Consider the following 11,101-nt stretch of genomic DNA (forward strand, 5'->3'; position numbering starts at 1 on the left):
CCTGGGTCATTCACGCCTCTTAATCTCCCTTTAATCTCTCCATGCACTGTCATTATCACGTTTGCATCTGGAGCCTTGACTCACCTTCTCTCAGTGTGGTATAAATAGCTCCATAATACTCCCCCTTTGTTTTTATCTTTATCTTTAATCAGTTGGACTGGAAACGTCAACTGTTTTCTCTCCTTGCAGATGGTGCCAGACCTGCTGAGATTTTCCAGCATTTTCTCTTTTCGTTTCAGATTCCAGCATCCGCAGTAATTTGCTTTTATTAATGGCTCTATGATATTGCTGGTGATATGATAACACCAGTGTCGATGCATGAGAGGTGAGCAAGCGAACGAATTGCCTCTGGAAGTCGTGTGACGAGTATTAACAGAGATCCAGGAAAATAACGCGAACGAATCTTTGATTGAATTGAAGCGTGAACTCTGGTTCTCCTCCGAGACGGTGCTAGGTCTGCCAAATACTGCACATATTTCATGTTTTGCATTTGTTGGTGAAAACAACAGAGACTTGTTGTTTTGCTGCAGGCAACATCCACCAGTCATCACGGGTACGGCGATCAAGTCGTGCGTCTAACCCTGTCAAATGTTTTATTGCGCAGAGGGCGCTTCCGGCTTTGTGGAGCACGTTGTTTGGAAACACAGCAACCACACAAGCGCAGTGTGGGGATCGAACCCACGGCCTTGGCGTTATTAGCACCACGCTCTAACCAGCTGAGCTAACCGACCAACGCTGGCGGCCCAGCGAAAGCAAATGCCTATATTGCCGGTGCTCACAACCAAGGCTGCTCTGCATTTTCTGCTTCTCATCGATCGCACGATAGTCTGAAGTATTTCCTTTCGTTGCAAAGCTTTTCAACAAAAAAAAACATTTACTTTTCCGAACGCGCATACTCGAGTTAACCATTTGCTCTGATACCTAAAATTAAGTACAATGTCCAGACGCATGCAATTTCAATCGCAACGCCACCAGCTCAGCTGCAGCTTCTCACGTTGACAAATTTCGTCTGGAGAACCGTACCTTCAACGATCGCTCACTGTTTTTCTGGATACTCACAGACCTTTGGAGTCAGGGTTATGTGCTACTGATTAACTGCTACGAACCTTATGCCAAATGCATTTGAATTGTAATCGATCAGTGGGGTTCTTTCTGCTCCCGAACGACGCAGTTTTTTTAGTGTCTGCAAGTTAAGGGCTCAACACGCTCCACTTGTGCCACTCAGCTGTCATAGAGAGATGCAGTGTAAATCGCTATGATCGTATAAAAGGGGACAAGCATTCCCCTGAGCAGGAGCACACTCAACCTCGTAATTCTCTGCGCCTCTATTCCATCATAGAAGGACAGCACGCTCACCGATTGCATCTCTGGAGCCAGAGAGTAACTGCGCAGTTTTTCCCATCTCCATTTCCGGTTGGAGATGAGCGGCTGTGCCGATGTTAAGCTGAAATGCTATTGAAGCATACATTTCAACAATATCCTGTACTGTCCCCCGAGTCTTTGATGTTTTGTCGGAATCGATCAATCTAATTTTTCAACATTCTCATTCAAGTGATCTCCACAGCCTCTGAAGACATGGAACTGAAAGATTCAGCTCATTCTCAGTTCCCACATGTCTGTCACTGTTCACTGAGTACTGATATTGTACATGTGCTATTCTTCCCAACATTTCCTCTGCTAGTATACTTATTGCTGCTTGCAAGCATCCTGTTCTGTGGTTACTGTGATCGTGGTTGTCGGTATTTTGCATTGTGACCACAGCAACCTCGATTTGAAACCAAATTACAGCACTAAGTGTTCTCTCCGTTGTCCTTTTTGTGACACATGCTAAGAAATTAATTGTTTTACCTTCAAATTCCGCTCTCTTACATCTCTGCGTTTCATATATCAGGGTTCAAACACACCCGTTGTCAGAGATTCCGGTCCTTCCCACGATCATTAAACCTCCTTTCCATCCCTCCTCCCATTTCTCTGAGGCAATGCCCAATCTATCACTCTCTTTCACATTCATACTGTTCTGTCTGTGCTGCTGCTGCGGTCACTGTTGTTGGGTGAACGTGCCCCAATCCCACCATCGGGACCTTCAAACAAATCAATCCATTTGGATACCGCGGTTGTGAAATCAATCACTTTGTCACAGCTTTTACTGACCAGAGACAATTGTAGCGTCAGGCTCATGGAAAATACTCAGGGCAGTTCTGGTGAAAAGACATTTTATTGTTAAAGATCCGCTTTTATGGCTTTCTGCGTTGGTCTTGTGGTAATTTCATAGGATTGATAATCTAGAGACCGAGGTAATAGTCTGGGTACTCGGGCTTGAATCCCACCATGCCATGATTGTCAAATTTGGATCCAAAAATATCTGCAAGGAAGAATCTAATGACTGCTATAGATCCATTGACAGTTGTTGAAAGAAAATCTGTTTCACTGATGTCATTTCAGAATGGAATCTGCTATCCTTACTTGGTCTGGGCTGCATGTGACTTCAGACTCATTGCAATATGGTTAAGTCTCAACTGACCTCTGGGCAATTCGGAATGGGTAATAAATTCTGCTTAGCCAGAATCGCCCTCATACTAATCCAGAAATTTTTCAACAAATGCTCATAAGACTCACACAAGAGTGTCGTTGTGCAGTTTTGCAAGTCACATTATAGCAGGGCTGTTATCACACTGAGAAAATTGCAGGAGATATTTACCGGGATATTGTTTGGCCTGAAGAGTTTCAGTTGTGAAGAAAGACAGGACAGAGTGGAGTGTTTGTCGCAGTGTAAAGGAGATGTAGACAAGACATGATTGAGTTAGGGTATAGATAGGGTTGACTGAACGAGTTTCCCATTGATGGAGGGATCGATCAGCAGGGGCCAGAGACTTAGGGAGAAAGACAGAAAGGTTTGAGAAGATGTGCGAAAAAGCTTTATCAGACATGGGGTTGTTGGAATTTGGAATACACTGTCTGCATTGTTCAGAGTGGCAGAAACCTATATAAACCTGAATAAATATTCAGATGCGAACTTTTGATACCAAGACATATAAGGCTGTGGGGTTAGCATTGTAAAATGGGATTCAGTTCATTAGGCAGTTGTTATTGACAAGTGTGGCCACATTAAGTTGAAGGGCCTTCTTTGACATTCTTGTCCTCGGTAGTATAATGATTAATGTCCCCGCCTGTAACAGGGCTCAATTTTCCCCTGGGGACAATGTAAACATTTTAAAACTGTCGCTCCATTCCCACATGTGGGGATTGATACCTGTCCATCCATTCTCGATGGGGCATGTCACAGGAAGGACAGTGCTGCCTGAATCAGTGGGGAAGGTGAAAATGTGTTGCTGGAAAAGCGCAGCAGGTCAGGCAGCATCCAAGGAACAGGAGAATCGCCGTTTTGGGTATAAGCCCTTCTTCAGGAATCCTGATTCCTGAAGACGGGCATATGCACGAAACGTCGATTCTCCTGTTCCTTGGATGCTGCCTGACCTGCTGCGCTTTTCCAGCAACACATTTTCAGCTCTGATCTCCAGCATCTGCAGTCCTCACTTTCTCCTTAAAGTTGGGGAAGGACTGCAACTCTCAGGGACGCAGAGTGTCAGTGAACGGCCAAACACGTGACTTCTGCAAACGACACCTTGTGCCTGTGTTGGAATGAAAAGCATTTGACAGACTTGTTCCGGATTGAAGTGTTTACTAGAAGCAGGAAGCTAAGGAAGAAACAACATAAACGCATTCAAATATGAATGCAGAAACATTTCCCGCAGCACGAATGAAATTGTAAAGGACAGAGTAGCGTTTTGATACATTGAATTTGGTTCATTTGTTTTGATGAGGCTGTTACCAGGGTAGAAAACCAATACGAAATTATACAGCATATGCTCAGTATGATGGAACATTGTCTCAGTAATTCGCATTGCTGTTCAGAGGGAGGGTTAGGTTGATTGGCAAAGTTAAATTGCCCTCTCGTGTCCAGGGAGTGAATTAAGTAAATTCGGTGAATTAGCTATGGTAAACGTGGGGACGTCACAGGACGTCAGGTTATACTCCAACAGGTTTATTTGAAATCATATGGGGGAGGGATTCCCTTTCTTCAGGTGAAATATAAGGAAATAGGGAGGGGAGCTAGGTCTGGGTGAGATGCTCTTCAGAGAGTCGACACCGGCTCGATTGACTGAAATGCTCTTTCTACACTGTAGGATTCCGTGATTCTATGAATTGATAATGAAGGTGGTTACTGGGGTGTAAAGCCATTAGAGAAGATGCTGATGGGGGTGTACTGAGGATGAGATTTTATTCACTTGCCTTCTTGGAAAATTGAGACCAGTTATCCCTGAACCAAGGAAAACATAATGGTTTTTTTCAGGTTATGAAATGTTTGAACAGACTTAATAGGTGGAAAATTCCCTCTTTCAAGTAAGTAAACATCGAGATGCCAGGCATTCAATAGCTTTGATAAAACCTTGGAAGGGCAAAGAAATGATGAGAACAGAATCGCTGTCACTCCAAGAATCTGTTTTTCAAAATATTTGGAAAGGCACATTTGGTGACATACAAGGAATACATTTCACAAGGAGAGAGACAGCGTGTGGCTAGGTAAAGGTGCAGAGGTGGGGTGTAGTCGGTCGGAAGTTGCGGGAAACAATGTCTTAGTTGCTTAACTTTAAATGTAAAGAAATTTCTTTAATGTGTGCAACTGAATAAATTCGCTTCCAAAACTCTGCATTTTGAAAGATTTGGCATAATATTCCACCTAAAGCATTGTAAATGGAACTGAGTGGATTTTTATTTATTGTGAAGGGAAGATATTACATAATGAATAGGAAGTGACCAGTTGCTTGGAGATCGACTTCCTGCTTTCATCACATGCTTTAAGGATGTGAGAACAAACACCATGATGTTTGGTCCATTTAATACTCAACATTTAGTAAAGCAACAAGCAACAAAACTGGTGGGTTTTCTTTTGCACTTTAACCCTCTGTTTTTCTAAGCAGTATTTTCCTTAAGCTGAATTAAAGTCAGAGCAAATTTGCATACAACATTAATCGTTCCGATGAGATATATCTAATTAACTTCTGATCATTACAATGAAAATTGTGAGGTTTCAGCAAAATTAAAATGAAAGGAACAAATCAGCATTTCTTGCGATTGAATCCAATTCAGGTTCAGCCACATGAGAAAGGCCGTTGAGCGACAACATCACCTTTATTTCACTCACCATGGCTGCTTCTTCACGTGAGAGAAAAAGTGACTGAAGAAATTATGAGTCAAATGTAGGTGTAAATATGACGGAAAATTCTTGTCCTGTTTCATTCTGACTCAGTTCTGACTCAGAATGTATTACTGACAGCTATTCATTCTGACCAGCATGGCTATTTATTGGAATTTGCTGTTATTATAATTCTAGTGAAAGCAGTAACACAATGGTGTAGATTCGATTCCTCTCTGGAACTTTCTCATCCATGACTTTCACTGCATATAACCTGATGAGGTCACATGTCACCCCACTACAAAATGTGCAGAGGAGATTGTGAGATTACGGTGCTGGGTTATTATACCGCTGTGCTCCACATTCACGGGTTCGAGTCACACTCTGGTTGCTAACTTTACACACCGCTCTAGTAGTTTTCCTTTGCACCTCACACTCTGGTATACACTGGATCGAGAATCTTGCCCTTCACTGCACGGAAGATTCACAAATAATCTTCACCACATTAAAGTCGAAATGAAGAGTGAGAGCAGCCATTCTATTCAATTGTAGATGAAATTGGTGTAATGAGAAGGAACGCATTTTTCTTTCTGCCCTAAATTCCATCTTGTCTTTCTATGAATTTACATCGAAAGAAAGAGAAAAAATTAACAAGAGATCGGGAGCACAAGTTTATCCAGTGGGGTTGTTCATGAGTATTTTAACCTAACACTTCACACAAAGATCTGATCAGCATTTCAAACAGTCACTCGGAATTGGAAACGCAGAAAACTTCTCCAATGAAACAAACATTTCATTCTTTCACAAATTTCTGCCGTGTGCGAATCATACAAGGATCCATTATCCAGAGTGATCACTGACTTGCCAACTGTATAAGATCTGGCAACTTCCTTCAGCAATCACAGCTTCTGGACAGCCACCTGTGCTGGGGCCCAGTGTCATTTGTCGCCCCCAGGTCATAGCACATTTCTTCTTCCTGAGTACTCGAGGCTTGTTCCTGATCTGTCTTATCTGTTTAATGAAACTTTTCTGTAACTTCTTCCCATCCCCTCACATTTCTGAACTTATGAATAAAATAAGGCGTTAGACGAAATGTTAAACCAAGTGGAAGTCTGCTATTCAGCCCAAGGAGTCTGCTCAACCATTCAACGAATTCATGATGGATCTGATTTTGAGATGCCGATGTTGGACTGGAGTGTACAAAGTTAAAAATCACACAACACCAGTTTATAGTCCAACAGGTTTAATTTGAAGCACACTAGATTTCGGAGCGATGCTCCTTCATCAGGTGATAGTCACTGCGAAAGCTAGTGTGCTTCCAATTAAATCTGTTGGACTATAACCTGGTGTTGTGTGATTTTTAACATAGTTGATCTGATAATCTTGAATTTCTTTCTGCTCACTTCGATCAACAAAGCTTCATCATCTTTCTTATTAACTATCTGGCACAGTTTGAAAATACCCAACCACATAGTCTCAACAGCGGTTACTGGAAAATGCCACAGATTCTTTGACTCCTGAGCAAAGAAATTACTCCTCATTTCTGAATTAAATGGGCAATATCTAATTCTGAGATTATGTCCTCTAGTGCTCTCCTCAGAGCATACGCCAAGCCTCCTGCCCGTATCTACCCTGCCAAGATCCCACGAATATTGAACATTTATAATTGTTATTATGTGATTATAAAGTTCCCCTCCTCCTTTGTTTCAAGGAGAATAATCCCAGCCTAAAATTCATTTCACGAAGTTCTACTGTATACAGAGTTAGCAACATGTTAGTATGTCTGTGCTGTCCCTTACAGCGTCCTTACATATTATTAAGACAGGTGGAGAAATTTCGGCGAGGAAACGGGTTGATATTTCAGGCGCAGATGGGAATTGAAACTTGAAATCAGAAAGTGATTAGAATCGGATTGACCCACAGAAGGACCAAATACAGCGAAGATAACTCTGACAAATGAGAATCGACTCATATTCGATTGACATTCAATGGCTTCAATGTAACTGAATTCCTCCGTGTAATCGTCCTGGGAGCTAGTATTTAGGAAAAATGGAACCTGACCGCCCATATAAAGAAGTTGACGACAAAAACCTGTCCTTGGGTGGACTTTGTTTGATTATTAACTCAACTCTTGTCTCCTTGAAGCCTACATCATCCGCAACGCACAAATTAGATGTTAAACAGAACTCTCTCCATTTGCCTCGGTGGGTGCAGCTTCAATGCCACTGAAGGAACTGGGCACCCTCCACTACAATGCAGTCACTAAACTGTATATTGTTCAACACCTGAATATTTATTCCCTTAACTGCTAAGGCGCAATTGCAGCAGAGTGCACCACATTGAAGATTCACTGGAGTAAGTCATCCAGGCTTTGATTGCAGAATCTTCAAAGCTCAAAAATTGTAACGACTATGAGGACAAGTTTGAAGATGCACTCAACCTTCACCATTTGCAAATTACCCTCTAAGGCACATACCAGCATGACCTGGAGAGGAATCAGTGGTAAATTCATTGAGCGGTGAAGTAGTTTGATGGGCAAAGAGTTACACTTCAGCCCTCTATCTATCATCTTTCAATTTTTAAAAATGTAGATTATTGCATGGACCAGACTTGTGCTCGTTCCTTTAGTTGTTTCCTAAACTAGCGGTTGGTAAAGATCGAATATCATCCACTTTCTGTTGTCAACAATAGAAAATATCCAAAAACCTCTGGAACGACTGATCTCCCTGTCTAACAATCTTCAGGGATCTGTGAATGTCCACTCCAAGATCTCTTTGTTCCTGTGCACCACTCAGAATCCTCACTGTTATTGTTACAACTTCCCAAATTCACTACCACTCATTGGTCTGGATTCAATTCCATTCGCCATTTTTCCTTTCCACCCGATGGATACATCCCTGCGGTCCCTGACATTATTCATCATAGTCAACTACACGACTATGTATCATCAGTAAATTTCTACATCTTGACTCCCAATAAAAAAGTGTGAATTATTGATCTACATCAGGAGACAGTGGTACCTCACTGGGAACAAGCGTCCAAACATGGTTCATTGCTGCCTGGGATGAACAACTGCCATGTTCCAATCTCCAAGGGTTGCTAGCCCAGTAACTCGCCACTACATTTGCAGATGACACAAAGATTGGCAGAGTAGCCAGAAAACAGAGGGGACTGTCAAAGAATGAAGGGGAATATAGATAGACAGAAGAGTTGAGCGGAGAAGTGGCAAATGGTGTTCCATCCAAGCAAATGTGAGGTGATGATTTGGGAAAGTCTAATTCCAGAGCCAAGTATTCAGTAAACGGAAGAGCCTTGGGTAAACTTGATGAGAAGAGAGATCTAGGTGTTCAGGTCCTTTGTACCCTGAAGGTGACTGCACAGGTGGATAGAGTGGTCAAGAAGGCATATGGCATGCTTGCCTTCACAGGATAGAGCATTGAGTATAAGAGCAGGCAAGTCCTGCTAAAATTATACAAGAGTTTGTTTCGGCCGCGTTTAGATTACTCTGTACAATTCTGGTCGCCAAATTACCAAAATTATGTGGACGTTTAGGAGAGAATGCGGAGAAGGTTTATGCAGATGTTGCCTGGTATGGAAGATGCAAGCTCTGAAAAGAGGTTGAATAGGTTACTTCTGCTTTCATTAGAAAAAACGAGATAGAGATGACCTGATTGAGGTCTACAATATCATGAACGGTGCAGACAAGGTGGATAGAGATAAGCTTTTCCCCAAGATGAGGGATTCAATAATGAGACGTCACGCATTCAATGAGAGAGGTGAAACGTTTAAGGGAGACAGACATGGAAAGTATTTTGCACAGAGGGTGGTAGGTGCTGGAATACGTTGCCAGCAGAGGTCGTAGAGGCAGGCATGGTAGATTCATTTCAGGTGGGCCTGGACAGATGCATGAGTAAGTGAGAAGCAGAGGGATACGGATGCTTAGAAATTGGGCGACATGTTTCGATAGTTGATTTGGACAGGCTCAGGCTTGGCCGTCCAAAGGGCCTGTTCCTGGGCTGCACATTTTCTGTATTCTTTGTTCTTCTTTGTTCACTACACTACCAACTGTGCGTTACAGGTGAAGTAGTGCTACTTCTGCAATCATAATTACTTATGCAAGGTAAATGAACTCACACCAGTGTACAATTGTTTCAACTAAGAGCTGAGTCAACAAGAATGAAACCTACATGAAGGAAATATATAAATTGCTTTCATATTAGCTAAAATGTGCATACAAGAATGAAAGGTGTCTGCAAACAAAGTACATGGTATAGACAGATAGATAAGGTGCTGTGAGGATGTAGGTTAAGCCAGATATGCTTGTACAAGCAGTGGTTACAAACATTTGTTTACCATTTCTGCAAAAACAAAAAAAAACCAATTAATAGGGAGTAAGGTTCAATTTGGTTGGGGAAAGGGAGGAAATGTCACAAGTGGGGGAAATAAATCGCAGTGAAGGAGGATATACCTAACAGTTGACCACAGCCAGGATGTGGTGAAAATGCCAAGCAAAACCTGCACTTTGTTATGCACAAGGCTGGATTATGCAAGAGAGAAACAATAGTAATGGGCACTGGGTTTGGAGTAGCGAATCCTATGTACTTGCTAAACTCTGCGAGTCTATTTCAGGCACCACGCTTGCAAGCGTATAATAAACATACTGATTGCTTCAGATCTTGTCTTGCACTGAAATTATTGATGTGAGTGGCCTTAGTTTCTCACAATTGGGGGATCATCCGGGATATTCTTCCATCGCCGGGGGGAGTGGCCTGCCCTGGACACTGGGAAGATGCCTCCCATTCACAATTGAGGAGCGGTTTCTTGACCCGGTTTTGCCCACTCCCTTCTGAAACTGGTATGAATCCCACAAGAGAGACATCTGAGTTAGACAGTGAAAGCAGGTCGATAAAAAAAATGGAAAAAAAATCGGCCAGGCAACTCTGTGCACAGACGAACGTCAGAAAATTGACTTTTAAGTATTAACTTGGTGGCCGGGTTAAGGGGTATTTAATCGCTGAGGGACTGGTGAGGGCCCCAAGAAATGGCGGGTAGGCAGAGTAAGTCGAACTGTCATGGAGAAAAGGAAGAAAAAGTCCCTGGTAACATTCCTTCTAAAAGTCCTGTGGGGAGGATGTTGAGGGAATGGACAAGTAACACTTGTACAAGGGAAAAAGATAAAAAGAAAATGATTAAATATTGTTGTTTATTATGGACCAAAGACCCAATCCTTCGTCCAGCTGTCTTCTGGCCAAAGTATGTTTCGGCCGAGGATTGGGTCTGTCAGTATTGAAATTTGTATGTGAATAAAAAACAACCTTTTAGTCAAGAAGAGGCGGACTATGCGTCCTGTTGGAAAGGCAGTTTGGGAATGATGGTAGAAAAGACAAAGGATTCCCCCTCTACCTCACCCAGTCCCTGGGATCCTTTTGCCTGTTTGCACTCCCACCCCCGTACCATAAAATCAGATTAGGTGAAAATGGGGTAGGAGGAGAGACAGACAGACATGGACAGAGAACGGATGACCCACAAGAGGAGGACGAAGGGGCGGTGGACGGGGATGGTGTTGTTCCCCACCATCAATCCGCAAAAAAAGAAAGGAAAGAAAAAGTAGATGTAGAGGAGGCCTCTGGAGTATCTGAACGAAAGCAAAAGGGGTGAAAACAAAAACAAAAAAAGGGGAAGAATATAAAGACTTATCCCCTTCAGGAAGTACCAATAGGGGACAAAAAGATTGGGTTTGTAAGTGCCCCCCTCACCAGTGGGGAGGTCAGAACATTTAAAAAAGAGATGAACGTCCTGGTAGAGGATCCGGTAGGACTGTCTGAACAAATTGATCAATTTTTGGGGCCCAGTCTGTATACGTGGACTGAGTTAATGTCTATTTTGAATATAGTATTTACTGGGGAA

The 11,101-nt window shown here is 42.5% G+C and overlaps 1 non-coding gene across 1 annotated transcript; it reads right to left on the bottom strand.

Annotated features, from left to right (window-relative positions):
• Window positions 1-657: 657 nt before the first annotated feature.
• Window positions 658-736, bottom strand: trnai-aau (transfer RNA isoleucine (anticodon AAU)). The gene has a single exon. It is a non-coding gene; the product is annotated as a tRNA-Ile (tRNA).
• Window positions 737-11,101: the final 10,365 nt, after the last annotated feature.

This window comes from Chiloscyllium punctatum, chromosome 16 (assembly GCF_047496795.1).
Source record: "Chiloscyllium punctatum isolate Juve2018m chromosome 16, sChiPun1.3, whole genome shotgun sequence".
Lineage (NCBI taxonomy): Eukaryota > Metazoa > Chordata > Chondrichthyes > Orectolobiformes > Hemiscylliidae > Chiloscyllium > Chiloscyllium punctatum.